Raw genomic sequence first — 20,772 nt, 5'->3', positions numbered from 1 at the left:
AAGCTGATTTACATGTTATGAATAAGCAAAGATGAAAGATTTTTTTGCACATCTTTTCCCCAAACTTCTGGACATTGTACTATGCCCACAAAAGATCACACATGTCTCCTCTACAGGGGACAAGGTTCACTAATTATTTCCATGATAGTCAGAAATCCAGCCTGTATCATTCCACTTTATCAACCATCAATGCTGAACAAACTGGTCGATTAGATTTAAAAAAAAATACACAAGCACATCTGAAAAAGTATAATTCAGCAACTTAAGAGCAAGTACTTAGGATCAGCATTGACCTCCGTGTCCTCTGAAAAGCAATCCTGTTTATTTCATCCAAGGTCAGCAAATATGCCAGCAGAATTTCTCGATCAAATGGGCCAAAGTCTATTGAAGGATCAAAGAGTTAAGCTGGGATACCTGACCTTTGCTAGCTTTTAGAAGTAGGACAACCTACTAACAAAACTAGATCCTGCTCTGTTTCATACCCAGGGCAACAGAGGTCAATGAAACCTGATAGCGTTCAACAATATTAGAGGTGCCTCACTGTGACCTTCTGCTATAACTGTATCAATATATGTAAGGGTTACTGGAAGTCCATTGTTCTGGGATAGTTCTGGGATAGTTGGCAGGGTTACTGGCTCAACCAGGGTCTTGCAGGCAAACACAGATTCAGAGTCCCCCCAGAAACCAGGACACCAGTGCAGAGGGTTGGCCTTTGCCCCATGTACCACTCAGGAGCTGACTGGGAAGTACAATTCAAGCTGAGTGGCTCTGGCTGTTCTACAAGCCACACTGCAGGGCCACACAGCTAAGAGGAGGCAACAATGGGCATTAGGTCACACACAGCATCATCCCCCAAACTGGAAGCAGTGCAGGAGGAGACAACTGGTGAGCTGACACCAATTGCCATTGATGATGAGGGGCCTGGGCCAAGAGGCCCCTGAGGCTTGGGAAGAGTTAGCGAGGTTTGGCTCTATTTGCTCCTGGACGCCAGCCGCCGCCAAGGCAGCAACTCATCAGGAATGGGAGCCATTTTGGTATAGTGGTTAAGACTGGCAGGACTCTAATCTGGAGAGCCGGGTTTGATTCCCCACTCCTCCGCTTGAAGCCAGCTGGGTGACCTTGGGTCAGTCAGCTTCTTGGAGCTCTCTCAGCCCCACCCACCTCACAGGGTGATTGTCATAAGGATAATAATAACCCACTTTGTAAACCACTTTGAGTGTGACATTAAGCTGTCCTGAAGAGTGGTATATAAATCAAATATTATTATTGTTGTTATTAAATGTTCCTGAAAGTTGAATGGCCAGTCCACCCCTTGTACTAGTTCTGTATTGAAAGCCATGAGCATCGCTGGAAATGGAGACAGTGACTATCTCTCAGTAGTGTGGAAAGCCAAGGGCTGATTAACACTTTCAGAAAAGGCAAAACGTGTGTTCTTCAGAACGTACCACTCAGAAGATAGGTATCGTGTATGTTTGAATGCCTTCCCACTTTAAAATTTCTCTGCACAGAGAATATTAATATGTCAGAGAGGAGAGCTGCCTTAGCCCAGATGGGGTACATTTCTTCATGAAGGGAGGGTTTCGTTTTACTTATGGAATGGTCTACCTGAGGAGATGAGGGAAGCTCCCACTCTCCTGGCCTTTTGCAAACAAAGCAACACTGAATTATTCAAGAGGGCTTTTTGCTCAGATGGGAGGGCTATACTGTAAGGAAGCAGTCTCATAGAGATCCACGGGTAAGGAATAGAGAGGGACTTTACTACTATTATTGTAAGTATTGATGGACCATAGACTCCACTACCATTGCTATAAGTATGATCCTACTGAGTGAGGTTGTACCACTGTTGTTTAATATGTCCATCTTAGAATTGCTGGTGCTCTGTTTCAGCATTTCTTCAGCTCTGTCTTGGATTTTTGTGGGTTTTTTAAAATCTTTGCAAATTCTCATGTATATCATTACATGTTTTACTGAAATGTCTTTGATATTGACTGTACTGACTCATACTGTGTGATCTGTCTTGAGTCTCAGAGAGAAAGGCGAGCTATAAATAATGTAAATAAATAAATAAGTAAATAAATAACAAGAGGAAACATGTTCCAATGTCATGCAGTCAACAAGCCTGTAAAATGAGGAGCGTAGAAAAATTCTAGAGCTACATTCTTCCTTTTGGTTAATTTGTTTTTTACCTCAGTGTCTGCGTTTCTAAGTTAGTAACAGGTACTAACATAGTCACAATATCTTTCTGTTTGTTCAGGCAAAACATTCCTCATTCCAGTTGTTATGCCACTGCTGCTCCTCCTCTGCCCCATCAGAGTTTTTTATTCTTTCATTTTTAATCTGACAATCTGCATGGCTTCCTTTTCAACTAACCTTGCTACAAAGATAACGTTAAAGAAAAAAGCTCTCTAGTTAATGCAAGTTAAAAACACCTTGGATTCATTGTTTTACTGTACAAATCTTGTTATTACTAAGACAATTGTCAAATTTAGTAGGCTGAGTGGAGACTTTTTTAAAAAACAGAAGATGCTTGAAACAATCTGGAAGAACATTCACCAGTTCACCATTCCAATCCCTTTCAGCATCACCCTTCACATTCATGAAAACAAGTTAACCGTATGGCTCATAAAATATCTCCTTCAGTCGCACTCCAAAGGAAGTTAGTTGAAATCAATGAAGCAAGTTATTGCGCATAACTTATTATGCACGTCTGTGCAGAGAAGTCCATTGGTTTCTATGAGCTTAAACTAGAAGAATTCTGCGTACTGGATTGCAGCGTAAAGCAACTACTGAATTCTCAGAGAATGAAGTCCAAGTTATTTTCTCTAGGACAATGTCCTTTTCACACTGATAGTAATCCAAAATATGATATATATAAATAGAGACTGAATCTCCAGCATTGCTAAAGTGTAAGTTTGGTTCATCTCTGGAACAGCTGGTTTGACTAGCATTCTAGTCACATCTGATGTTCCAGTGAACTATATAAGGAATACACTGTGGCTTTAAGATCCAGAGGATCTTTACTGGGCTGGCAGTCCTTTTCATTTATAAAGAACAGGTATATGTCCCTTTCTGCATTATTCATGCTTTGCAACCTGTGGGGCAGGCACTTATGTGAAGGACAAATGTGTGTGAGGCCCTATATGTGCATCCTCCCCCTCCCCCAACAAAAGGGAGATCGCATGTACTTATACTAATATGCCCTCCATATGTAGTGCCCGCCTCACAGACTATTACATTATACCAGCATTTCCCAACTGGGGTTTTGTCGGATGCCCCCAGGGGTTCCACCAGAATGCTTCCTCCCCCACTCTCCCCCAAAACGAATAACCAAAAATAACCTAGCCAAAATATCACACTAATAGTAAACCTGGTTGATTGACTTTCGATGTGAATTTATTTTGATATTTAAGTACATTTGATTTGATTTGATATTTCGATGTATGAAAAAAAATACAGAAAAATGCTTCACTTTTTATCTTATGATATAAGCTGTCATAAATAGTAGCTATTACAAGTACGTTTTCTTGACAATAATTTAGCAGTGATTGAATTGCTCTCTCTGCCATCAACTTTTTCTGGTCTATTAATGTTTTCATAGGTAGGGGCTGTGATGATAACGACATGTATATACGTACCTTTTAGATATCAAACTGGCCTGTAATACATCTTTTCTAATCAAGCCCTGGGAAAGCGATCTCACAAGAAGAGGGTGCTATAAGCACCTGGCAGGGCAGGATACCATTTGCTCAAATTGACACCTCTCAGGATGTTTATGTAGCTGACATCCTGGGATGGATAAAGGTATGTTGTTCTAGCCTTTTGGAAGCCATCTTAAAACAAGCTCCATGGCAGACGTGCACCCTCGTACATATGAGCAGCTTGGCTAGGGAGGACTGGTTTTATTTATTTATTTATTTAATGTCATTTACAGTCTGCCTTTCTCACTGAGGCCGATTCCAGATGGCCAGAAATTGTGGTTTTTCTGTGGAAATAATCGCTTACCAGCCACGCGTTCACTTTCGTCTCCATCCGCTTTGTCTCGCAGCGTGCCGTGCCGTCCTGCTTCCGGATGTTCGCATGGCCAACTGAGGTACCCGGGATTGGTTGTTTCCTCCCCGTCACATTTGACGTTGGGGGCCTTCATTGGTTCACATTTCGGGTTTTTTTAAAAAAAATGGTTTACGTGTTTTGCGCAAATGCGCAAATGCGCAGGTATGCGAATATGCAGCGGCGACTTTTGTGCGCTTTTGTGTGTTTGTGCATTTGTGCGCATTTTGCGCAGTTTGATGTGCGCAAACATGCGACTGCGCAAATGGCGCCCGGTTTTAAAAAAAAAATTAAGGGAATATTGTTGCCGGCTGGCCGGCAAAGGAAGGAGGGAAAGGGGAGGGCCTCTCCGCGGCGACGAAGCGTCCAGAAGTGTGCAAACCCGCAATACCGCGTTCACACCGTCCGCGGGTTTTTATGAGTGAGGTCGCTGAAAAAACAAAAGCACTAGCTCTATTTGTGCCCTTCTGGAATCGGCCTGAGACTCAAGGCGGATTACACAGTATGAGATTAGTACAATCAGTAACAAGTACATTTCAATACAGTATCAAGGATATTTCCATAAACAATGCCATAGGGTAAATAGATACAAGTTTAAAAGACATAGTATGAATAAGAATCCAATACAGAGTAAAAAAAATACTGAAGCAGAACATAATCAGTTCTAGGACTAACATTATACAACATGGAGCACTTTAAAGCAGCAGATAATACATAAGGCAATATAGTGATGAAGTCTATGGTCCCTAACTCATTAGCAAAGCATCTGAGACCCCATCCCTACAATACAGCCCTCCCATCTGAGTAAAAAGCCTTTTTGAATAGTTCAGTTTTGCATCATTTACGAAAAGCCAGGAGAGTAGGGGCTCTTCTGACTTCTTCAGGCAGGTCATTCCACTGGATAGCAGCCACCACAGAGAAAGCCCATGTACGGGCTGCTGCTGACTTCATCCGTGTGCAGCCTAGTGGCACCCGTAGCAAACCCTGTTCAGATGAACGAAGCTGCCATGGAGAAACATAGGGAGGGAGGGAAAGTCTTCCCCCCCTCCTGGTGGGAGATAGGATTTAAAAAGGGTTGGCGGCCATTTGTGGTGTGATTCATCAGGGATGGAGAAGGATGCTAGAGGAGGGCTTGCCTCTACCCCCTACCTCTCCAAGTGACGAACACTCATCCCTGTTGGGAGTGTCCAGGTACTGTTTGGTAATTCTCAAGGGATAGTTACATATTAGACTTTCTTTCCTTTCTTTTATTAGCTGTTAAGCCTAGTGCACTGCTCCTTCCATATATCATTGTGCTCCCTGTATTTTATATTCTACTGTAGTACTATAAAGATCTTTCTCTGATTAAGTCAAGCTCTGTCCAAACCTCATTCACAAGCCTCCTGCTTTGCACATGTACAAGGGCTCATCAGCTTCCCAAACAGCTGGTGAAGGGTTAAGCCTGTTTCAGTTTGGGTGGTGGCAGCTACCGAAGGAATCGAGGACTGAGAGGGAGTCCAGTCCCAAGGAACCCCTCTGGTTATAATACGGGTTCCATAGGATTTGAAAAATGAATTTAGAGGTTCCTCCATGGAATACAGTTGAGAAACGATGCATTATATGCATGGTGGAGGCATGAACCACGTTCCTCTTTTTTCTGGCATTTGCCTATGGTACAAGAGACATTGCTATGCTCTCTCTTCTATAAACAGGACATTTGACTCTTTAAAGCACAGTTTACTCTGGAATAATGTCGCTTTAAAAGCACACTCATGTCAGGAAGTCATTTCAATTCTTCCTATACATTCAAGACAGTAGAGAGACTTTTTTTAAAAAAAGATCTCTCTGTAAATCTGTCTGACACATTCAACATTTGTATTTGGGTTGTGGAAAATTCTGAAAGGAAATGTCTCTCAGAGGGAGGAAGGCAAAGAGGATATTAAACCAATAAAAGGACTGCAAGCCACCCACAATCAAAGGAAGGGCTGTTACATGCAGGGCTTTTTTTCAGCTGGAACGTGGTGGAACAGAGTTCTGGAACCTCTTGAAAATGGTCACATGGCTGGTGGCCCCACCCCCTGATCTCCAGACAGAGGGGAGTTTAGATTGCCCTCCATGCCGCTCCAGCGGGGGGCGGGGGGCCACCCACCATGTGACCATTTTCTCCGAGGGCAACCCACTGAGTTCCACCACCTCTTTTCCCAGAAAAAAAGCCCTAGTTACATGTATATAAAAAAGAGAAAAGAGATGGGCCCAACGAGCACTGCACCAGCTGAGAGTCCATGTGATTTGATTCGAAACTTAAATCATGCCTACCCCAGAAATACTCTGTAGCAGTTACTGGAGATGTTTTCCAATAAGGAGTCTTGAAACCTTGTCTCCTCTTTCCCTTCCTCTGCCCCCTCCTAATCTCAGAAGACATTTGTGGTATCACGTAGAAGTCAGACGATAAATTTAAATCATTCTCCTCCAGCTGGTATTTGCAACACGGAGGTGACAGTGCTTTAAATTAAGGGTCCGGGAACAGAAAAGGCCCATGTGTTTAGTTTAATCAAATGTTCATTTCCTCAAGTTTGTGTTTATATTAAAAGGCATCATCACAACCAGCGTGAATTTTCATGCCCCCACAACAGCGACTGTCATGCAGATTCTGCACAGAATTCTCTTTCCTCCCAGTTTTCATTTGCCAGGCTCTGTGTGCTATGTAGATGGTGGCAGAAAGAGAGAACGCCCGGCACATCCCTGCAGAAGGTAGGAATGCGCACTCTTGCTAGGGAGCCCTGCTTTGAACGGGGCACAAAGGGCTTCATACATTTGAAGCAACTTTACAAGTCTAACCGTATGTGTGCAAGGTAAGTCATAAATACTGCAGCACCAGCACTACATCACAAATTCGAGGGCCAGTCTGTATATAATAGTAAGGGCTTTTTTTGTGGTAGTACTCACTGGTATAGTGTACCAGCAGATTTGGGATGGGGGCTTTCTCATGTCCTGAGTGGGAAATTGGTGGAAATTGGTGCAATCATCTACATGAGTACTGAGTTGACTATTGGCACCTTTTTAAAAACAAGAAAATAATATCAAGCCATGGTTTGGCATTTCATAACCAAATCTCAGGCTCATGAGCTCCTCCTTCCCTCTGCTCCTTGCTCTTTTTCTCATGCACACTAATTCAAGCAGCCACTTATTGTTTGAGACAGTTTGCTGTTACACATGAACTAGCAAACCTCCCAAACCCTGATTGCAAACTATGGTTTGAAAGTGGTTTACAATATATGAGTTTTGAGAGGAAGCACAAACCATAGTTTTCATCCCTAGATGTAGCAGCATACTATGGTTTGTCCTAAACAAGTAATGCAAAAGTAGGAGGGAGCAAGAGAAGGAAGGAAGTTAAGTTGTGTAATAGTAAACGATGGCTTGGTGATACATGTGAACTGAGGGCCAAGCTACACATGACGAATGACACTTGAACGGCAAGTGGATTGAGTGGAGGGCAAGTGAACAGGGAGAAATACACTTGCTGTTCAAGTGTCATTCGTCATGTGTAGCTTGGCCCCCAGTCATAGGGTCATCCCAGGAAGCAATGCAAGATAACTCTGAGCATTGTTTCAGTTTTACAGTAGCTGCCATCCCTATATAAAGTGAAGAAGAGGATGTAGTAGTAGTGCATGTATATAAAGAGGAGGAATTATATATTTATTTATTTATTCGATGTTGGTTTCTTCCCAAAGGGACCGCCAAAGTGGCTTACAGCAATTTCCACAATACAAAACCAATTTTGGCAATACAATTTAAATAAACAAAGAAAACAAACACATACTGAGCAGGCCATGAGCCATGTGCTAAAAGCTCTTGCCAAAGGGCTTGTGCCTCTGGCCATGCTCAGGCTCTAAGTACCTGCAACAGGAGGGAAACAAAGCTCAGCCTAGCTAGAAGACATCTTCCCACAATGCTTCTCCGTTGCTGACAGTGATGGGGAGATGGTATGGGGCGGGGGGTAGGCACAAGGGATACAGAACTGGAAAAGACTCACTCACTTATAATCCTGAAGTGTTTTTTTTTTTTTTTTTTGCCATCACCAGAACTGGGCATGTTGGAACACTCATGGCATTCGACAAGCTCATATGACCGAATAGTAAGTGGTAGCCAGCACTGTAGTAGAGACCGTTATCAGGATTTAGCTACATATTTTCAACCTATCATCTCAGGCCAGATGTGAGTTCAGGGAGGTGGGGAAGGTCCCAAGAAGCTGGCTGGTGAACGCGAGTAGAACTACATGTTACAGCCTGCTCCATCGGTTGATAGCATTATGATGCATATTTTCCCGCACTTGCTCCACAACATTAGCTATTGCAGCAAGGCCAGAGTAACACAAAGTGTAATACTATGTAAAGACCTGTTGTCCCTGCCCTCACCTGCATAGGGCAGGAGCTGGCCAGTGTCTTTTAGTGTGTGTGATGGCACCTTATCTTTAGAATACTCTCCCCTCAAAAGCTTACCTGGCACCTACTTCAATTTCCTTTGAGCACCAGGCCAAAATATTTATTTTTATATAGGCTTTTAACTGAGGGGTTCCATCTTTTTTTAGTTATTTTATGGCCTGCTTCTAACCTGTTTTATCCATCTCATTCTAGCTTGCTCCATTTTCTGTGATTTTATGCCCTGGACATTCCTTTTTGCATGTGTGCAGACTTCCCTGATCATATCAGCAGTGGTGGCAGGCATGTGCAGGACCGTTCCCTTTCTAGTGGGGAGTCGCGCTGGTCCAGGCTGTTTGCCTGCTTTTGCACCGTGCGCACGAGATGCTGATGTGTATGAAGCAGCCAAACCAGCAGTTTCTGCTTCCCAGGATCATGCAAAGCTGTCACATTTCATCACTGGATCTCATCATTTTGCAACTGTGCACTGAATTCAGAAAACTGGCGTGTGTTGTTGTTTTTAAAAAAAGAGAATGACATTGTGCAACAATGAAAACGTAACATTTGAGCAGCAAAAGTGCATTTGATCGGCTGGAAGAAAGTCTACATTTTGAAAAGAAATCCTTGGGTTGTGCTGCTGGCACAGAGGAGGTAACTGAATCATTTGTCTCACTCCCAAGGAAATCATAAAATGGGACTTGAATGAATGAACCGGCCATGAAAAACAGGCTAATCTTACCCAGGACCTAGCGGTGCTATCCAATAACTCTGCTTTTACAGTCGTTGTCTGTCAAGATCAAGATAGGGCTATAGATGGTCTCTCCCCAAACTCACCGTATTCTAAGTTTTATCCTGAGCTTTGCCACTAACACAGCTGTCTCAGTACTGTTTATTCCAACTGGCAGTCACCCCGTCTTATTCACTCACTACCAGGGCTTCAAGCAGTAGGCGTGTTTGCGGAGCGGGATTTCTGATTGGGCAAAGTATATGTGTATAATCAGGGCTCATTTCGAGGGGGAACATGCTAGAACGCAGTTCCGGCAGTTCCCCAAAGAGGTCACATGTCAGGTGGCCCCGCCCACCTGACCCTCAGCCATTTTGGGCCCGTTTCAGCCTGGATTGGGACCGAAACGGCTCAGATCATGCCTCTGTCAGGTGGTGGATCACTCTCCTACTCAGCAGAAGCCCGATCCTGTTTCCTGACCATTTTGGGCCCCTTTTTGGCCATTTTCAGCCCCTTTTTGCCATTTTGGGCCCAATTTCGGCCCTGAATGGCCAGGATTGGGTCCAAAACAGCCAGGATAGGTGATGGCAAGGGACGTGGCATATGCTAATGAGTTATGCTGATGAGTTATGCTAATGAGTTCCTCCAGCTCTTTTTCTATGAAATGACCCCTGTGTATAATAAACCATTCTCTAGTGCTGTGGCCCCAATCCAGAGTAGGGGGCTCCTAGGGCTGCTTTTTAGGGTCACATTACTCATTTGGAGTTCCAACCACAATACTCCTGTGATGGCCCTAAGGCCAGGGAGCTTCCCCGTCCCTACCAACTGAACCTGGGACCTTCTGTATCTAAAGTATATGTTCTCCCTTTGAGCTACAGGCCCTTCCAAAGGTATCTAAAATAAGTATGCAGGAAAAAAAACATATTTACTTCTCAATATATGCCAAATTAGATCACTTGGTAATTAAAGCAAATAATCCTGTTTACAGAAATAAAATCAAGACCGCTCCATCACACAGGGTAATTATTATTTACTCTGATAAGGGGAAACTTTGCTTTCTTACTGCAGTGTTAAACATTTCTGCTGCACCTTGTCATTTTAAGCATTTTATCATGCCACATCACTTTTGTATAGCACCTTTTGTGGAAGGTGCTCAAATCATTTGATAGAGATGAATGCAATTAACAGTCTTCTCCATGCTTATGTTGTTAGTTACTATAAAGTACACATTATCTTTTTCTTACACAAGGGGAAAATCCAAATTGCCAACATCAAGTGCTTAAAAATTAGATTGACTTCAGACCTTGAGTTTGTAGGAATGGGACTCCCTTGGGTTGGGCAACTTAAGCTTTTGTCCATGAGATTCTAAAAGTTAAGACTGCACACTGGAAACTGCTGACTTGCATTCAGTTCAAATGGCCTCAACTGCACGTATGTTCCCAGCTAAAGATCCACTCCTGAAGCTTAGAAGAGAAAGGGACTACAAATACTATTTACTTATAAATGCATCCTCTATGAGAAAGAATGTAGGCAGGCACCCTGTGCCTTTATTCTTGAAAAAGGAGAAATAAAGTAGAAAAAAAAATCACTCAGATTGCTATGTGAGCAGGAAGGCTACGCCTGTCAGAATTCTCTGTTCCAGGTAACTCTAAGAGGAATACACCTTTCTTCTTGTATTAAATCACTGGTGAATTTTGTTTGGGGAGTCCACACACACACGCATGCACACATGCACGCACACACACACATGAACGATTTAATGCTAGGAATCATTATTTTGGCCCCCTCTCCTTTTGAAGGATAGGCTCATTTTTTAAGCTAAAAACATTCCCATGTAAAAATTCACAAAGTAGACATTAGCTGGGGAGGACTAAGAAGCCAGAAACTGAAGCTTCAGAGTTCTACAAAGCACTTTGACCTTCCCTCATGGGTAACAGAACCAAAAGTAAACTATGCAAAAGAAGCCAAGATACAAATACAGATATAAAGAGATAGTATGCATAATTTGTGTTTCTTGCTGTGGGGAAAAAAACGGACATGTGACGTACTCTTAATGGAGCTGTTAATGTGGAACAGGAAAAATGGTTTGTAAAGCACGTTTCACAATGAAAGTGCTACAGAAATGCTGTACAATGCCTCCTGTTCTTTGCCCAAACTTGGGTTGTAACCCTTGCACAGCCATCATGAAAATCCTCCCAAGAAGAGACTTCCCCATTCTTTCTACTGTATCTCGTGCCCATTGACAGTTTCTTTATAGCAGCAATAAGCAGGAATGACTGAGGCTTGGTTAAGGCAGAAGGACAAATGTTGCAGAGAAGGTATACATTCAGAAACAAATTTTTAAATTCAGACGGCTTTGCACAGCACCTCTGCATTGCAGCAGTGAGTGTGGGTAACTTTCCATTTTCTGCCCTGATTTCAGAGAGAGTAATCTGCAGTAACACCTTCCTTCTGTTTCATCAGAGGGTCAAACCAGACATGGGGTTCCCCAGACCCCATTTGGGTTCCCCACTGCCACACAGACCCCATTTGGGTTCCCCACAACTGCACAGCAGCTGTGGGGAATGGCTGTTAAAATGGAGAGTCCAAATGCTCTTAGAACGCCACCATGAGGGGTGGGGGGAGAGAAGGGCTCCTGCCTCCCTCCTCAAGCCATTTTTCAAAATAGTGAAGTGTCTCTGTTTTGGCTGATCCATGTGGAGAATTCTGTGCATGTAGAACAGTAAAAACAGGAAAATACCCTCTCCTCATGCTATTTTGACACAGGGAAAAGGCTGGTGGGGGAGGGAAGAGACAGGCACCCTCCCCCTGTGGTGGCATTCTGAAACCATTTGGGCTGTCCTTTATTTTTTAACAGTAATTTCCCACAGCTGCCATGTGGCTGGATAGAACCCGAGCTGAACATAACTCTTTAAAAACTCGCATGTCTAGTTGGACCCATAGGCTTGGTTTTGTTCTTGATTTGGACTGCATGTCCCTTCTCTATAGTACAGAATCTATAGCAGAAGTATCCCAGAGCCTCCTCTTTTCCGGTTTTATTAGATGAATTTCAGTTTATGACATCTGAAGATCTGGACAAAGGTCTACATATCCCCCGAATACCTGTTCATCCTGGCTAGTGTCAACGTGTCAAAGAAAGCTGTCACATTCTATCTTGGTAGGTTGTGCAGTCTTCTCTTTGTGCTGGATTAATACTGTTAATCATTAAGGAAGTTATTCGTTAAAGAAGGCTTCTCCAGATCTCATGATATAATTATAGGTGTGTGTCCAATTTCTATTATTTGCCAGAGTGGCTATTGGAATTATAGCTCCCAGTAAGTTTGAATAAAATGGATTATCTAATTACATTCTGTCTGGTTCCTGGATGGAATTCATGGTGGTAACTGCTGTGGTTTCCTTGGCAAACAATCTACACTAGAAATGAGACAGAAGGAGTGTGAACCTATGAAATCTCCCAGATCTCCCAATAGTTTTTGATGAATGAATGAATGCAATCCTGTCCTCAAGTCATAGTTGACTTATGGTGACCCCTAGCGGGGTTTTCATGGAAATAGACTAACAGATGTGGTTTGCCATTGTCTGGCTCTGCAACCTTTATCTTCACTGGAGGTCTCCCATTGAGGCCGAATCCACATTACCTCCGCGCGTCCCAGTGTTGCACTAAATGTCCGCGAAACTCCCGTAAGTATAGCATCTTTCAAGCGCGATTCAGAAATCGCGCTTGAAAGACGCTATACTTCCGGGTGTTTTGCGGACATTTAGTGCAACACCGGGATGTGCGGAGGTAATGTGGATTCGGCCCTAATTACTAACCAAGGCTGACCATGCTTAACTTCGGAGTTCTGATGAGATCAGGCTCTCCTGCGCTATCCAGGTCAGGGTTAGTCTTTGATACCAACAACCATATTATCTTTGTGGACCATTTTGTGGATTGGGAGCTGGAAGCACTGCTTTGAAATAGTCCCATTCTTTTCTTCCAGGACTCTGGAAGGCAATACAGGGAAACTTACCCTTCTTTATAGAATTGTCCTACATGGTTCTAGCATGCCTTCCATGCTTCTATAACCTACATGACTCTGCTAAGTAAGATTGTAAATAGTTGGGAGGCATGCTGATGATACTCAGGTGTAGCAGGGTTCTTGATGCATAACTGCCTGAGGATTATTACACTGAAATTTAATCCAGACAAGATGGAGATGCAGATGATGTATAGGGATACTAGCCTGAATATGGGGGATATACCTGTTCCTAACTAGATCACATCCCATTTTAAAGAGTAGGCTTGCAGTTTGAACATGTTCCTGGATCAGCAACCCCCAGATTTATGTATTTAGTGCATTTTTATCCCACCCTTCCTCCAAGGAGAGGTAGCAGGCATCATTTTTCAGCGTCCATTTTATCCTCACAACAGCCCTGTGAGGTAGTTTAGAAAGAGAGTCACTGGTCCAAAACTACCCACCAAGCTTCATGACAGAGTAGACAATCTGGGCCTCCCAGATCAGACCAACAGTCTAACTTTTGCTTCACACTGGGTCTCAATGATTGGTCATGACTTTACTGAGCACAAGCAGGAATACATTATTTCAGTTTAGGTTAATTCATCAACTGTGGCATATTCTGGATACAAAGTACTGATCATTGACTTGCAAGCTCTGGTTACTTCTTGACAAGACTTTTGTAATGTGATCAAGGCTTTTTTTCTGGGAAAAGAGGTGGTGGAACTCAGTGGGTTGCCCTCGGAGAAAATGGTCACATGGCTGGTGGCCCCGCCCCCTGATCTCCAGACAGAGGGGAGTTTAGATTGCCCTCCGTGCCGCTCAGTGGCGCGGAGGGGAATCTAAACTCCCCTCTGTCTGGAGATCAGGGGGCGGGGCCACCAGCCATGTGACCATTTTCAAGAGGTTCCGGAACTCGCGTTTCCACTGAAAAAATCCCTGAATGTGATGCACAGGAAGATGCCCTTGAAGTCAGGTCAGAAACTTCAACCAGTAACAGCCCAAACATTAACTGGTACCAATTTCCATTCCTCTGTGGCCTACATTTTTTGTATGTTTCTTTCAGGGTTAAACTACAGGTAGCGTTTTTGACCTTTAAAGCTTGGTCTAAACTGTCTAAGTCCACAATACTTTAGGAAATGCCTCCTCACATATATTTCTCCTTTTGAATTAAGGAATAATTAATTCTCAAGATTTATTATTATTATTATTATTATTATCATCATCATCATCATCATCATCATCATCATCATCATCATCATTATTATTATCCCACCTTTCTCACTGAGATTCAAGGCAGATTACACAGTGCGGGTAAAAATACAATATAATCAACATCTAAGATATTCACTGAGCAAAGTACAAAATGAACAGCAGTTAGGACATTCAGGGAAATATATATAATAGGGAATGGAAGCAGAAAAATTTTAAACAAGCATAAAGCTGAACATGGAATTGCACAGAATTGAAATCTATCTGAGACAAAGCATATCCAATTTCCATGGGATGTTTAGCAATGTGAAATCTCCCTAACAACAACAACATTTGATTTATGTACCGCCCTTCAGGACAACTTAATGCTCACTCAGAGCGGTTTACAAAGTATGCTATTATTATCCTTACGACAATCACCCTGTGAGGTGGGTGGGGCTGAGAGAGCTCCTAGAAGCTGTGACTGACCCAAGGTCACTCAGCTGGCTTCAAGTGGAGGAGTGGGGAATCAAACCCGGTTCTCCAGATTAGAGTCCCACGCTCTTAACTACTACACTAAACTGGCTAGGTGCACCAAACTAGTAGGTGCATATCTACATCAGCAGACAACAGCATAGCATTTAGTCCCCATCTCTACCTAGACATCATCTCTCTGAGCTATTTCTTATGGCTGCCTTCTGCTAGAAAGCCTGCTCAATTGCCAGTTTTAATTGATTTATGAAAAGTATTCTTTTTCACCTTGATGATGTTTAGTGTACCACTACTGTTCTTCAATGTAATGTTCTAGATCAACATTTTCCTCAATTTGTTTTAAAGTGATTTTACAATATCGTCTTATCTTTGTAGTGAGCTCTCTTTGAATGCTTTGTAAGAAGAAAAACTGGATTAAAAACTTTAATGTAAATATGTTCATTCTGGCTGAGATGGTTAAATTGCCCTAAAATTTGCCAGGGTTCCCTGGGCACTCATCACAAAGCCCTCAAACTCCCAAAGTAAATGTACAATTCGGTTGACAAGATGATCTGGAGAAAGCAACAAGACATTAGTAGTTACCTTCATAATTCAGTTTAGGACTAGTTCTGACATAACTTTTTGCAGCTGCAGTGGAAGTCTTGGAATGAACCCAGTAATTGCATATATAGGAAAATATCTCTTGTAAATGTGGTTGTTAATGCAACTTGATCAGACACAGACTCAAGTGCCGCCAACAATTCTATACAATTTCAGTTTGTGAGGATGACCTATTCACTCAGTCCAGGAATCAGTCCTATAATCATCCAAATGATGCAAAAATATCACATTGGCTCTGGCCCTAAACAAGATCATGAAGTCCATGCTCTGTGCCTACCCCACTTGGACCCCCCCCCTCATTTTTTGCTCCCCTTTTTGAACCTCAGAGGAGAGCGTGCCCATCTGTTTATGATTTATTCTTCACAATGTCTTGTTTCCGATTGCATAGATAAACACTCTTGGTTATTTCACAGGCAGCTGGTTAGCTCTAATTACACTGTAACTACATCAGAACCATGGAAACCTTTACCACCCTAGGAGAAGAAAAGAGGTATCTGAAAAAGAGCTGTGCAGGGAACATTATCCTGATTTTGTTTACCCTCCTAGAGCAAACCTGTCCTCAGGCCTCTAATCCTTCTGGTCACAATAAAGCACTTTCTGATAGAACAAAAACATAATAATTAAAATTTTATAATTCCATATGCCAGGGGAGAAAAAGCTGACAAATGCATCTTGTCACGGCTTTCAAAAATACATGTTTTAAAAAAGGAGACAGGACTTTTTAAAGCCATCAATTAATTTCTTTTCCTGTGGTCCATTCATGTGTGTGTAGTTTTCAACAATTTCATCAAGGTTCCAGGGACAGTCCTAGCATAACTGGCTCCTAAGAAAAAATGAATGATGAAGGCTTTCATGAAAGGGACAAGAATGTGCTGCATATGCTTTAAGGAACGGGACAAATACAATTGGAAATATTTGCTTACTAACCCTGGAACCACTTCATGTGTTATCAGTTTCCTGCATGCGTGACAGTTTTAGGTGGGTAGCTGTGTTGTTCTGCAGCAGAACAGCAGTATTTGAGTTCGATGGCACCTTAGAGATTAATAAGATTTTCAGGGTTTGGGAGTCAGACTCAGAGCCAAACTACAATGACGCCTTACACAGGTTGGACACTTGTCAGCTTCCCTCAAGTTTTGATGGGAAATGTAGGCGCCCTTCTTCAGGTACACAGATGACACTTCTGCAACAAAACTGCTGTTGTCTGTGGCTTCCCTGTGTACCCCATATATACACATAGCCAGATAAGACATGTATGTTATCATTATGTGGCTTTCCAACAATTTCCTATTCAGAAAGGCATTTCAGCATAGGAAGATAGCAGGGCATATTTTGGGAGAGAGGGGATAACTTAAAATATTTGAAACATTTGGGTCAGAAATATATGAGAGCCCAGAATATTGTCCAGCAGGGCTCTCAGGTATCACTGGACTTTGTACATTATTGGAGCCACTAGGACACTGGTTTTAAAGTTGCATTTGGACCCAGCAGATGTGGGTTTAAATTCCCCAACTAGCCACGAGCAAATGACTTGGGCCAGTCACTTTCTCTCAACCTAACCTACCTCCCAGGATTATTGTGAGGAGAAAATGAAGGATGGGAGGACCAAGTTCGTGCCCTGAGTTCCCCAGGGGAAGGATACACATGTGGAAGATTATAAACATGTAGCCTTTTCCCTCTGCTGAATTCTTAATTTCTCCCCAACCCTGCTCTCCTCCCCCCAATTCTGACTACTGCTACCATACCCAGTTCCACTTGTCTGGTGTCTCAAACCCAGACAGCTGGATGATTGCGAGAGAGGAAATTTAATTAAAAAGTCAAAATCCTAAATCAGAAGAAAGGAGCTCTCCATCTTCTCCCCTCCTTCCTGACTTGATATATAAATAGAGCCCATCAGACTGATGAAGGGTGCTTATTATTTCTTTTAACGTCATGAGCATGAAGAGAAAACTCAAAAGGGTTTTTCTCTAGAGAGCACAGCATAATCACTCACTGCTTGTGTGGGATTCTACTGTAGAAAGTTGAACAGTATTTTTAGGTTTGTTTATTTAGGGCATTTTTTTAAAGAAAAGAAGCTGCCCATGGTACTGTAACATGCTGTAATATTAAGAGAATTGCCTGCCATTCACATCACACACACACACACACAGAAGAAGTGACCCATGCGAAATTCACTGGGAAATTCCCTCACTGGTCCCTGCTTGCTCCTGACACCTCTCTTCCCGCTGCCTCCTCCTCCCGTCTTTCCTTCCACACGCTCCTTCTCCCCAGCTGTGGTGCTCCCTCTCTGCTGCCATCTTCTTCTTGCCACCCAGAAGGAAAGAAGGTGTTGTCAGGGGAGGAGGGCACAGCATACTGACTGTGAGCCTGCAGCCAACTGAGACTCCCTCCCAGTCTAAACACAGTCAAAGCTCATCTCCTTGGGCCACCACCTTCCTCCCACCCCTCTAGTGGTGCCCATTTATTTTGGATACTGTTCAGTGCCAGACTGGCTGCAGGTTCCCTACCAGCTCAAACATCACCATTGCTGCTTTTCTCATTCACCCAGTCTCCTCCTCTCTTCCCCGCTGACTTGCTTGGCCTGCTCCCTACTTCCCCGAGGTTTCTACAGATACTGCTGCCTGCCTACGTGCCCCACTTGGCTGGCTGTGTCCTGCCTTCATTTTTGTGTTGTTTGGTTGGTGTCCCACCTACATACCCATGCCACCCCCCAGCTCCTTCTTCCTCCAGCTATCAGACAGCTGAGTTTGTTAGGCAACAGTTATGTGGTTTCTAGGCAACCCCCAAAATGGTGGCCACAAGCACTGTGAGTTTTTATTTTTATTTTTTTTATTTTTCAATTTATATACCGCCCATCCCCAGGGCCTCTGGGCGGTGACATCATTTCTCTGGTTTGTGGCTGAATAAAAATGTGTAGGTTTTATTTTAAAGGTTTTGGGGTTTCTGCAAACCTGAGGGTTCTTCTGGGTATACAGAAAAATACCCCATTTCTGGACCTGGCCCCCTTCTCTGGATCTATTAATCCATGTGGGAGACAAGTTTAGCATTAGATATATGACAGAGACAGACAGACAAACAGACAGAACTCAGTGGTAGGGTTTCATTGTTGATTGACAACATTTTCCCTTGTTAGATGAGCTGGCTGCACAACAGAAACCAAAAACAGCAATCAGGGATAATCACAAAAATTCACATACAATGTGTGCTGTAGAAACATAAAGAATTGAGGCATGACTGCTGTCTTATTGAATTCTATTATATTTTGCTCAACATAATATAGGATGGAGGGCAGGAAAACAAAGTACATTTCAATCATAAATTCTTTTATTGGATTCCCAGCCCACTCCCTCCAGGCTATTTATTTTCTCTTTCTTATTATTTACATATTACTTACTAATTCTCACTTCAGTAGCAGAGATGAGCAATCATGTAGCTTAATAAAATGAAAAGCTACCCACTCCTACAACAATGTCCCGATATTTCAAGATCTTTTCCTTAAAGAAAAATTAATTGTTCGTTGAAATACGTGTGCATTCCTTCTCCAGATCTGAAGCAGACATCTTCCTTCTTTATTTTTTGAAAGAAAGAGCAAATGGGTTTCTCCCTCCCCCAGTAAGGCCATCTCCACAACCTTTGCCTGGTCATCATATTATTATTGGAAGAAGGGAGCTCACACCACTGTTGCACTAAGGAGGAAGTAATTTCCACTGCTCATAAAAAAATGATTGCCTCTTCAAGCCCTTGGTATGCCCTTGTCTGAATTCAACATACTGATGGCATACTAGCATGGATATTCGTTTTGGCAATGAAGCTGTTGCCTCAATTGAAATGAATGGGGACATTTGCTCACCCAGGAGTGCTGAGGCAAATCCAGCACTCTTGGCTCTGTCCTCCACTGTCTCATCTTTACCTCTTGGCCTTGCTGAGAATACACTCTGGATCCAGAGCTCTGTATGCACTCCACTGCAAACAAAATGGAAAGGCCCTAGTTCAGCCACAGAACATTTGTTTTCCATGCAGAAGGTCCCTGGTTCTTTCCCCGCATCTCAGGTTAGAAGGATCAGGTAAGAAGGTGATGTGACAGACCTTTTCCTGAGATCCTGGAGACCCACTGCCAGACAGAGTGGCCAATACGGACCTTGATAGAACAAAGGACTTGCTCAATAGAAGGCAAATTCCCACATTTAGTCTTCTGTGCATATCATAATTCAGCAGTAGAGTACTTGTTTTGCATGCGAAACCAACTGAAGTAGCTTAATAAAAACTTTTAAGGTCACCATCAGTATCCTGAATTGTGCTCAGAATACTACAGTTCAATAGTACAGAATTACTGGTATAATACAGCACGAGCAGTAGTAACACAATGTATTTTGCCAGCTTCTTTTATAGTGAATTAACTAATTTTTCATTGTCATTCAACATGGGGGCGGGGGGGGGGGTGCTCAAGAAAATAACTACAAGCTCTTTCTTAAAGGAGTCATTTCCACCCCCCACCCCCACCCCCAGATCCCTCGAGCTTTGCTTCACGATGAGCAGCCGCTGAAAAGAAAACAAACAATGGAAGGACTCAGAATGAGTTGTTATGATCTCTTGGAGGAAAAGAAAAAAAGTCCCCAGAGATTTGGATGTGGAGCTAAGGTGTAATTGGAGGATTGAAAGGCCTGCTTGCATGTTTAATTTGTTTATCATGCCACCGCTTCCTTGACAGGATTACAAATCAGAGTTAACTTTTTCTTGCCCTTTCAATATTTCAGGCTTCAGGATGAAAAGAGGAAATTTTGCTCTCTGAAGCAAGCAAATGTCTATTGCCACATTGGCCTCAGTTTACCAGGGTCAGTTTTTTCTGGTCTCCATCCCTGATTAATTATGGTCCCTAATTTGTCCCCATTTTGCTTTTGAGGGAAAATCTGGGGATGCCATTTAGTTGTAGTCCCTTTCCCTGCGCCAGTCCAAATTAAGCATCTAGACTGGGGATGGAGGCATTTAGATTAGGGACACTTACTTGCTCCTGCCAATCCTTTCCAATCTCCTGCCACTTCCTGAATGAGCAGCAGGAGAAAATGGGGAGGGGAAATGGTGTTGTGCAAGGCATGCTATAATTTCCGGCTGAAAAGCCGGAAGTGACATCATTGCATCATAGCAACGCTCTCGGAACCCAACAAATCTCTTTGGTTTTAGAGATTTTTTTACATTTCTAAAATGGTCGCTGCATCACTTCCAGTTCTTCAGATAGAAGTGAGGGAGCGCATTCTGTGACACTGTTTCTACCTTGTCACCCCATCCCAAAGCCCAGTAAGTCTCCTGTTGGTTGCCAGTCTTGCCAGATTCT

The 20,772-nt window shown here is 42.9% G+C and overlaps 1 protein-coding gene across 2 annotated transcripts in view; it reads right to left on the bottom strand.

Annotated features, from left to right (window-relative positions):
* TBXAS1 (thromboxane A synthase 1) overlaps positions 1-20,772 on the bottom strand; it is a 294,793-nt gene that overhangs the window by 5,364 nt on the left and 268,657 nt on the right. The gene's annotated exons all lie outside the window — the stretch shown is intronic.

This window comes from Eublepharis macularius, chromosome 9 (genome assembly GCF_028583425.1).
Source record: "Eublepharis macularius isolate TG4126 chromosome 9, MPM_Emac_v1.0, whole genome shotgun sequence".
In the NCBI taxonomy this organism is placed as follows: domain Eukaryota; kingdom Metazoa; phylum Chordata; class Lepidosauria; order Squamata; family Eublepharidae; genus Eublepharis; species Eublepharis macularius.
This window is presented reverse-complemented; position numbering and strand designations above follow the sequence as displayed.